At 51.0% G+C, this 9,924-nt stretch overlaps 1 protein-coding gene and 1 non-coding gene across 5 annotated transcripts in view; one reads left to right on the top strand and one right to left on the bottom strand.

The window, feature by feature from the left end:
* The first annotated feature begins 326 nt into the window (after positions 1 to 326).
* The window catches only part of ZNF623 (zinc finger protein 623), a 13,263-nt gene continuing 3,665 nt past the window's right edge, over positions 327 to 9,924 (top strand). Inside the window, exon 1 of one of the 4 annotated variants that reach the window (XM_032255343.1) lies at positions 327 to 465. The gene's annotated coding sequence lies outside the window, so the exon portion shown is untranslated. The other 3 variants (XM_032255350.1, XM_032255355.1, XM_032255334.1) reach the window with 3 other exon arrangements.
* Positions 7,780 to 7,842, bottom strand: LOC116536082. Its single transcript, XR_004262474.1, has one exon. It is a non-coding gene; the product is annotated as a U7 small nuclear RNA (small nuclear RNA).

A 9,924-nucleotide genomic window follows, 5' to 3' on the forward strand; every position in this document is an offset into this window, starting at 1 on the left:
GAAACCAAAAAATCCCGCAGCGCGCCGCTTCCCCGCATCTCCGGGGCGCAGAGGGCGGCGAGGTGGGGCTGTCGCGGTATTGACTTCCCCGGGTCCCCGCCTCCTGAGGGGCTGGCGCTGGGCCCGCCGGGCCTCGCCGCGAGCGCCACACCGGAGTTTCGTAGCCCGCGTTCCTCTCCGCGCAGACCGAGGCCACGCCCGCCGCACGCCCGCCGCACGCCCCGCGCCCTTCCCGGGAGTCCCGACCGCCGCCGCCCGGATGTCCGGACTACCGAGAGGAGCCGATTCCCCGCCGTGTCTAGAGCGCCGCCGGAAGTTGCCCAGGTGGGGCCTAGAGCGACTTCCGGCCGCGGCGGGCTGGCGGCGGTGCGGGCTTTGTCGGCGGGTCTGCGGGGCCCGCGCCCGCGAGGTCCCGTTAGCGGCTGCGGGGTCGGGCTCGCGCCGCCCTCTCCCCGCCCGCGCCGGGTGAGTGGCGCGTTCCGGTCGGGGGCGGGCAGCGCTCTAGCCGCAGCCCCGGCTGGCTCAGGGGCCGGGCGGGGTCCGCAGGCCGCGGCCAGCCCCGCAAGGGCGTCAGGAGCCGGGCCTCGGCGAGCCGGTCTCCCCGACGCAGCCATGGCCGCCCCCGCGAGGCTGCAGCGTCTCTCCGGCGAGCACCCTCGGGCCCGAGCCTGGGGTGTTCTCCCTGCGGAGCGCCGTGTGGGTACCCCCGGTTCGCGCCCCGTCACCCCGCCCTGAGCCCAGGCCGTGGAGCCGCGGGCTCGAGTTTCCGTGCGGCAGTCTTCGGGCCCGCCGGGCCTGCGTGGGGTTGGGGTGTCACAGGACTGGCGTGGGCGTTCCTGTGGCGGTGCCTGAACCTTGCCTCTGCCCCCGGGGGCCTCGAGGCCTCTCGGTGCTGGAGGAGAGGCAGCGCCGGCGCCTTCTGTGCTGCTGGGGTAGGAGTGGGGAGGGCAACGTGGTGCGCAGAATGAGTTAAGTACAGGACTTGCGCCTGGAGGAGAATTCCCAGATGGGAAGGGGGGTGCGGCTGCGCGGTCCTGCTTTTCCCTGAAGGCACCCTTTCCCCTTTAAGTCTTTAAGCATCCCAGGGGCGTTCTCTGTGCTGATGTCAAGGCTTTCTTGTCTCCTCCACACACAGGCTACTTCATGGTCCAGGGACTCTCAAGGTCTGAGCAGCGCCTGGTTGCGGGCCTCAGCCTGGGGTAGTTGGTGTGAAGCTGCTCAGGGAGCTGCCGAGCTTGTCGGCGCTGCCTCACGGTCGTGGAAGATGGCCCGGCAGAGGACACGGGGCTCGTTGTTGCCCTTTGGGCAGAGCCCTGAGCAGCATGCTGGGGGCAGAAGCCAAATGGCCTGGTGGGGGCAGGGGCAGCTGGCAGCTGGCTCCGGTTCTCTGGCCTTAAGTTTGTTAGCTCCCTGAACCTCCAGGGCATCGTGGGGAGCACTAGGAAGACAAGTCCTTCCTCCCTAGCGTGTGGCGCACAGCAGGCCCCTTGGTGATGGCACGGGGCAAGGAGGCTGGATGTTGGTGGGTCTCTGGTCCATGTCCCACTCGGTTGCCCTCTGGCTCTGCTTTTTCTGTTATTACTGAGGGTGAAGCTTGGTGTATCCTCCTGTTTATTTCTTTAGGCTGTAAGCGACACACAGTGACACTGGCCGGGAGCTCGAGGCTGGAATATCCCCTTACCAGTGTGTGTTAAGAGCTGGGGGCTTCTAGTGCCGAATGGGATGCCCCTAGACACCCCAGAGCCACTGCTGCGGCTGCTGATGCTACACAACATGTGCAGTTGAGACAATTTCAGGTGATTTTGTTTGCTTTTGTTTTGAGAAGGAGTCTTGCTCTGTCGCCCAGGCTGGAGTACAGTGGCACGATCTCGGCTCACTGCAACCTCCACCTCCCGAGTTCAAGCTTCTGTCTCAACCTCCCCAGTAGCTGGGACTACAGGTGCGCACCACCACGTCCGGCTAACTTTTGTGTTTTTGGTAGAGGTGGGTTTCACTATATTGGCCAGGCTGGTCTCAAATTCCTGACCTCACCATCCACCCGCCTCCTTTTCCCAAAGTGCTGGGATTACAGGCGTGAGCCATTGCCCGTGGCCTCAGGTGGTGATTTTTTTTTTCAGGTGATATTTTATGCAGCAAATTCTATGTGTTACAACAGGAACCACCACACCTGGCCCAGTTTGAATTTTTTTTTATCATCATGAAGAGAATTGAATCTGAATATTTGGGTTGTGTATTAGCATTATTTAAGACGTAGGTTAAAATTGCTGTCACAGATTCAGAATACCGTGTTTCAAATAAGAAACTTGAGTTCTCTTATTCTCTCAAAGGTGGGGGTGGCCTCCAGGGACTCTGGCTGCCCTGCCTCTTCAGCACTGTGGGGAGAGGAGAGTGGACGGCATGCCCGCATCACTTCCCTTCTCCTCTCATCTTGGTCACAAAGTCACCTGACTTGAGGGGACACTAGGAAATGTCATTTGTGGGGCATTCATTAGTAATTTGACGGGGCTTCTAACATTAAAGGAAGAAGGAAACAGGAATGCTGGGGAACCACAGCGGTCACCCATGTGTCCTCTGGACCTTTCATCCCACACGTGGGACATGCAGGCAAACCTAGGAGATATAGCAGGTTTGGGTCCAGACACTACACAAACGAATAGCACAATAACCAAGTCGCAGGGGTGTTTTTGTTTCCCAGTGTGTATAAAAGTTCTGGTTAAGCTACACTGCGGTCAGTATTAAGTATGCAGTAGCATTATGTCTTAAAAAAAAAGTAAATACCTTAATTTAAAGATACTTTATTGCTAAAAAAAAAAAAAAAGATCGTCTGAGCCTTAAGCAAGTTGTAATCATTTTGCTGGTGGAGGCTCTTGCCTCTCTTGCTGGCTGGTGTCTGATGAGGGTGGTGGTTGCTGAAGTTTGGTGTGACTGGTAGTTTCTTAAAATGGGACAATAAAGTTTGCTGCATCAATGGAATCTTGCTTTCACAACATATTTCTCTGCAGCATGCAAAGCTGTTTGCTAGTATTTTACCCACAGTAGAACTTCTTTCAGAATTGGAGTCAAGCCTCTCAAACCCTGCCTGTGTTTTATTAACCAAGTTTATGGAATCTTCAGAATCTTTTGTTGTCATTTCAACAGTGTTCACAGCATCTTCATCAGGAGCAGATTCCATCTCTAGAAACTACTTGCTTTGCTCATCTCTTAGAAGCAACACCTCAGCCAGGCACAGTGGCTCATGCCTGTAATCCCAGCATTTTGGGAGGCTAAGGTGGGTGGATCATCTGAGGTCAGGAGTTTGAGACCAGCCTGGCCAACCTAGTGAAACCCCCATCTCTACTAAAAAATACAAAAATTAGCCGGGTGTGGTAGTGGGCGCTTGTAATCTCGGCTACTCAGGAGGCTGAGGTAGGAGAATCATTTAAACCCAGGAGGCAGAGGTTGCAGTGAGCCGAGGTTGTGCCACTGTACTCCAGCGTGGGGAACAAGAATGAAACTCCATATCAAAAAAAAAGAAAAAGCAGAAACACCTCATCCATTCACGTTTGATCATGAGATTGAAGCAGTTCGGTCACACCTTTAGGCTACACTTCTAAATCCAGTTCTCTTGATGTTTTCACCACATCTGCAGTAGCTTTCTCCACTAAAGTCTCAACCCCTCAGAGATCCTCGAGGGCTAGAATCGAGTTTTTCCAAAATATAAAATGTTGATATTTTGACTTCCTCTCATGAATCATGAGTGTACTTCATGGCATCTATAATGATGACTTCTTTCTAGAAGGTTTTCAACTGACTTTGCCCAGATCCATCAGAGGAATCATTATCTGTGGAACTACAGCCTTGTGAAACATTTTTCTTAAATAAGAAGACGAAGTTGGAATAACTCCCAACCCATGGGCTGCGGAATGCATATTGTGTTGGCACAGGCAGAACATCAGTCTCCCCGTGTGTCTCCATCAGAGCTTTCAGGTGACCAGGAGCACTGTCTACGGGTAGTGTTTTGGATGGAGTCTTTTTTCTGAGCAGTAGGTCTCATCAGTGGGCCTAAAATACTCAGTAAACCATGCTGTAAACAGATGCGCCATCATCCAGGCCTTGCCATTCCATTTCTATAACAGAGTAGATTTAGCATCATTCTTCAGGGTCCTAGAATTTTTGGAATGGGAAATGAGCATTTGTTTCACGTCACCAGCTGCATTAGCCCCTAACAAGAGAGTCATTCTGTCCTTTTAGTCTTTGAAGCCAGACATTGACTTCTGTCTAGCTACAACGGTCCTAGATGCCATTTTCTTCCAATAGAAAGCTGTTTCATCTACGTTGAAAATCTTTTTATTAGTCAACAATCCTAGCTGCATCTAGAGAGCTTGCCGCAGTTTCTCCCACGGCTTTTGTGGCTCCACCTTCCACTTTTATGTGTGGAAGTGGCTTCTTTCCTTAAACCTCATGAACCAACCTCTGCTGGCTTTCTGCTTTTCTTCCGCAGCTTCCCTCACCTGTCTTAGCTTTCGTAGAACTGAGGACGATTAGGACCTTGCTGCTGTGTATTCAGCTTTGGTTGCCAGTCACACCAACCGTCAGGGAACGTTGTTTTAGTCTCTTCAGACGACTCAGACTCCCTCCACGTCAGCGATAAGGCTGTCTTACTATCTTGTCATTTGTGTCTTCACTCGAGTAGCTCCTTTAATTTCCTTCGGTGGCTTTTCCTTTGCATTCCTCCTTGACTGTTTGGTGCGGGAGGCCCGACTTTCTGACTGGGTTTTAGAGATCCCTTCCTCACTAAGCTTAATCATCTCTAGTTTTTGGTTTAAAGTGAGAGATGTGGGATTCCACCTTTCATGTGAGCACGTAGCGGCTGTGATAAGGTGACTAATTAGCCTAGTCTCGATATTGTGCCCAGGGAAGAGGGAGGCCCGAGCAAAGGGAGAGAGACGGGAACAGCTGGTCAGTGGTGGATGTAGAACACACACATTGATCAGTTCAGCCTCTTACATGGGCGCAGTTCATGGTGCCCTGAGCAGTGGCAGTAGTTTTGGATTCCTGTTACCTGGCCTGGGTGTGGAGGGCAGATTTCCGAGATGGCCTCTTAGATTCCTGGCACCTAATATACACACCCCTTCTTCCAGTTACTCTTTCAGACATTCATCTGGTACTGCAGTGAAGAGACTTTCAGATGTCCAAGTCCCAAGTCAGGGAGGTGAAAAGCGAGGGTGTCTGGGTGAGCCTGATCCAACCACACAAGCCCTGGGAAGCAGAGCTTCCTCCATCTGGCTGGAGAACAGAGGCTTAGATGAGACGCGTGAGAAAAATGTGATGTGTTATGCCTGCCTTGAGGTTTCAGGTGGCCCCTGGGGGTGGCCCCTGCTCACAGCCAGGAAGCACACAGGGTTCTCAGTCCTGGAATTGCAGGGAACTGGATTATGCCATGAATCTGAATGAGTTTGAAAACTGGTTTTCCCCAGAGCCTTCAGATGAGAACTCAGCCTGATGACGTATAGTTGCAGTTTTGTCTTACCCTGAGTGGAGGTCCCAGCTGGCCTGGCCTGCTTGTGTGACCTGCAAAACTGTAGGGTAACAAATGTATACTGCTTTAAGCTGCTGAGTTTGTGAAAATTGTTTTTGCAGCAGTAGACAAGTAACAGAGTGAGACAGGGCTTGGCACTGGGTGGGTGGAGTCCCCCCCTTGGAAGCAGTTCCCAGAGTGACAGTTCCCAAACTGCAGGCTGGGACATTCCCCTCAACTTTGGGGCCGAGTAGAGCCTGCCAGCACCTGCATGAGGCCGTATAATCTCAGGCCCATTCACCTTTTCCAAAGTGAGCACCTGTGTGACTCAGGGCACCGTGTGCCTCTGCCAGCAGCAGTGTCTCCTGAAGACCATTTCTTCTTACATCCTCCCACCAGGGATTGGCTCTTATTTCCAGCTTTATGTAAATGGAGTCATACAATATGAGCTCTTTTGTGCCTGGCTGTTTTTGCTCAGCATTCCATCTGTGAGGTCCATCTGCATTTTTGTGTGTGGCAGTTTTCTCCCTGTGCAGGTCGTCTGTTGCTGGGCATTTAGGGTGTTCGAGTGTTGTTGAGAACACTCTAGCTGTAGACTTCTGCAGGGCAGGCTTGCTGTTTCTCCAGCACCCTAATTCCCTTGAAAATACTGTCACCATTATTTTTTGAGATGGAGTCTCACTTTGTCACCCAGGCAGGAGTATGGTGGCACAATCTCAGCTCACTGCAACCTCTGCCTCGCGGGTTCAAGCAATTCTCACCCAGCCTCCCAAGTAGCTGGCATTACAGGTGTGCGCCACCATGCCTGGATGATTTTCTGTATTTTTAGTAGAGATGGGATTTCACCATGTTGGCCAGACTGGTCTCGAACTCCTGACCTCAAGTGATCCGCCCACCTCAGCCTCCCAAAGTGCTGGGATTACAGGCTTAAGCCGCCGCACCTGGCACAGCTCTGGTTTTTAAACCAACAGCAGAACCTCTAGTTTTATTTACTGGCTTCTGGGCTGAGCTGATCCCCCCTCCCTCATTGTATTGGTGGCAGCCTTGAGGTATCAGAGGCAGTAGTAATGGATGGGAAGGCAGCATTACTGATCTTCACAGTAGCCCGGCTCCCACTGCCCAGCAAGAACCCCACAGAGAAGGCTCCTGAGGCAAGATAGTCAGCTTTCTCCTGAGAGCAGCTTTCATGGATTCTCAGTGCATAAGCAGAATATGTATGGAAATTAAAAAGGAAATATAAGGCTGGGTGTAGTAACCCAGCAATTTGGGAGGCCAAGGTGGGTGGACCGCTTGAGACCAGGAGTTAGAGACCAGCCTGGCCAACATGGAGAAACCTCATCTCTACTAAAAATACACAAGAATTGCTTGAACCTGGGAGGCAGAGGTTGCAATGAGCTGAGATCGCACCACTGTGTGATCAGCCTGTGCAACAGAACAAGACCATGTCTAAAAAAAAAAAAAAGGAAGAAAATACAAATCCTCAGACTTCAGGCTGGCATAGTGCAGGCGCCAGGAAAGAGACTTTCCCTCAAAGCATCCACCATTCCTTTGGTCTCTGCTTTCAGCTTTCAGAGAGTGGATTCTGGCTGCTGCTTCCCTTTCTGACATAGCAAGGCCTCAAATAGCATTGTTTGATTATAACATGGATGAGGGAAAAAGTGATTCCTGGCTGGGAACACCATGTGTGGAGTGTGCACGTTCTCCCCACATCTGCCTGACTTTCCTTCCACGTCCCAAAGATGTGTACATTCTTTGTGCACATTAGGTGAATTGGGGTGTCTCCTTGGTCCCAGCATGAGTGAGTGTGGGTGTGTGAGTTGCCCTTTGGTGGAACCCTGTCCTATCCAGCCTGGTTCTTTTTTTTTTTTTTTTTTTTTTTTAGGACGGAGTTTTGCTCTTGTTGCCCAGGCTGGAGTGCAATGGCGCGATCTCAGCTCACCGCAACCTCCGTCTCCTGGGTTCAGGCAATTCTCCTGCCTCAGCCTCCTGAGTAGCTGGGATTACAGGCACGCGCCACCATGCCCAGCTAATTTTTTGTAGTTTCAGTAGAGACGGGGTTTCACCATGTTGACTAGGATGGTCTCGATCTCTTGACCTCGTGATCCACCCGCCTCGGCCTCCCAAAGTGCTGGGATTACAGGCTTGAGCCACCGCGCCCGGCCCCAGCCTGGTTCTTGCCTTGCACCCTGAGCTGCCGGGATAGGCTCCAGCCACCCAGGACCCTGCATTAAAATAAGTGGGTAAATAATTGTCTGATTTGTTTCTCTAAATTTTTTTTTATGGGAGATTTTTCCAGTAAAAACTTGAGAAACCTGCTAGACATTCTAAAAGAGCTATAGTAAGCACTGCTAATCTGTCTTTCTTAAAGGTGTGTATAACACTTTTATTTCAGCGTTTAATAATAGAAGTGTTGGAGCTTTTTTTTTTTTTTTTTTTTTTTTTAAATTAGAGACAGGGTCTTACTCTGTCACCTAGGCTGGAGTTCCTTGACACACTTATGGCTCACTACAGCCTCAAACTTCTGGGCTCAAGCCATCCTCCTGCCTTAGTCTCCCAAGTAGCTGAGACCACAGGTATGCAACATCACACCCAGCTAATTTAAAAAAAATTTTTTAGAGATGGGGTCTTGCTATGTTGCCCAGGCTGGTCTTGAACTCCTGGCTTCAGGCAGTCCTTCTGCTTTGGCCACTGGAAACGCTAAGGTTACAGGCATGAGCCACTGTACCTGGCTTATTACCATGTGTTGAGTGTATTATGTTTGCATGATTAGAACATTCATTCATGCAACAGATACTTATGAAATCTATTGCTTTATGCCAAGAATTGTTTGGGTTGCTGAGGACAAAGAGCAGAACAAAATCCCTGCCCACACTCACTTACATTTCATTGTGTATATATCACAATTCATTGATTCTAAGATACACCGTCTCCATATTTTCATATATCTGAAATTGAGTTTCCTGTTAGAATTGATGGAGTGTCTTTTGTTGTTGTTTGAGACAGGGTCTTACTCTGTCGCTCAGGCTGGAATGCAGTGGCAGAAGCACGGCTCACTCAGTCTCAACTTCCTGGGCTCAAGTGATCCTCCTGCCTCAGTCTCCCATGTAGCTGGAACCACAGGTGTGCCACCTCGCCTGGCTATTTTTTAAAAATTTTTTGGTAGAGGTGGGATATCTCTATCTTGCCCAGGCAGATCTTAAACTCCTGGTCTCAAGTGATCCTCCTACCTCTCCCTCCCAGAGTCTTGGGATTACAGGAGTGAGCCACTGTGCCTGACTTGATGGAGTGTTTTCATTTAAAGTGGTACCTTTGGCTGGGCATGGTGGCTCACGCCTGGAATCCAAGCACTTTGGAGGCCAAGGTGGGCGGATCACCTGAGGTCGGGAGTTCAAGACCAGCCTGACCAATGTGGTGAAACCCCATCTTTAAAAGAAATTAAATAAAAAATAAATTGCTACTTTTATTTTCCTTCATGGTACATAGAATAGTGTATAGCCACAATCGATGGCTGCTTTGATTGGGTGACTTATGATTGGTCAAGTGGTCAGAACTGTGCAGAGGAAGCAGAGGTAGGAGAGAGGGAATGCTAAGGATGGGGGTGGCTTGCTGTTTCATAGTGTGACTAGGAAGGACTCCGATCAGACGATGTCAACACAGATACCTGAAGGACATCTGGGGGTGACGCATGCAAATATCTTTGGAGACTTTCTGCTAAAGTGCAAAGGCTCTGAGTGGGCAGGGACTGCAAAGGCCAGTGTGACAAAGAAGGGGGAAGGGGAGGGCAGGGTGAGGCAGTAGGAGTCCAGGCCCAGGGGCCCTTGTGGGGCCTGAATAGGGGATGGGAGACCCTTGTAAGTTTTGGGCAGAAAAGTGATACTTGATTTATGATTTTAAAGTGTAATTCTGCTGATTGTGTAGAAAAGAGCCGGAGACTCTGGCCAGGCTTGGTGGGTCACACCTGTAATCTAGCACTTTGGGAGGCCAAGGCGGTTGGATCACAAGGTTAGGAGTTCGAGACCAGCCTGGCCAACATCGTGAAACCCCGTCTCTGCTAAAAATGTAAAAATTAGCCAGGCATGGTGGCACACGCCTGTAGTCCCAGCTACTCTGGAGGCTGAGGCAGGACAATCACTTGAACCCAGGAGGCAGAGATTGTGGTGAGCCAAGACTGTGCCACTGCACTCCACCCTGGGCAACAGAGCAAAACTCCATCTTAAAAAAAAAAAAAAAAAAAAAAATTGGAGAAGGGGAGAAGTAAGAAGGTGGGAGGGAGGCGGTCACACTGTGTGGTATAAGGCAGTGCGGATGGCAGCAGTCACACTGTGTGGCGTAAGGCAGTGCAGCTGGCAGCAGTCACACTGTGTGGCATAAGGCGGTACAGATGGCAGCAGTCACACTGTGTGGCATAGGGCGGTGCGGATGGCAGC

Source organism: Sapajus apella, unplaced genomic scaffold (genome assembly GCF_009761245.1).
Source record: "Sapajus apella isolate SASKATOON/1434 unplaced genomic scaffold, GSC_monkey_1.0 scaffold3, whole genome shotgun sequence".
Classification (NCBI taxonomy): domain Eukaryota; kingdom Metazoa; phylum Chordata; class Mammalia; order Primates; family Cebidae; genus Sapajus; species Sapajus apella.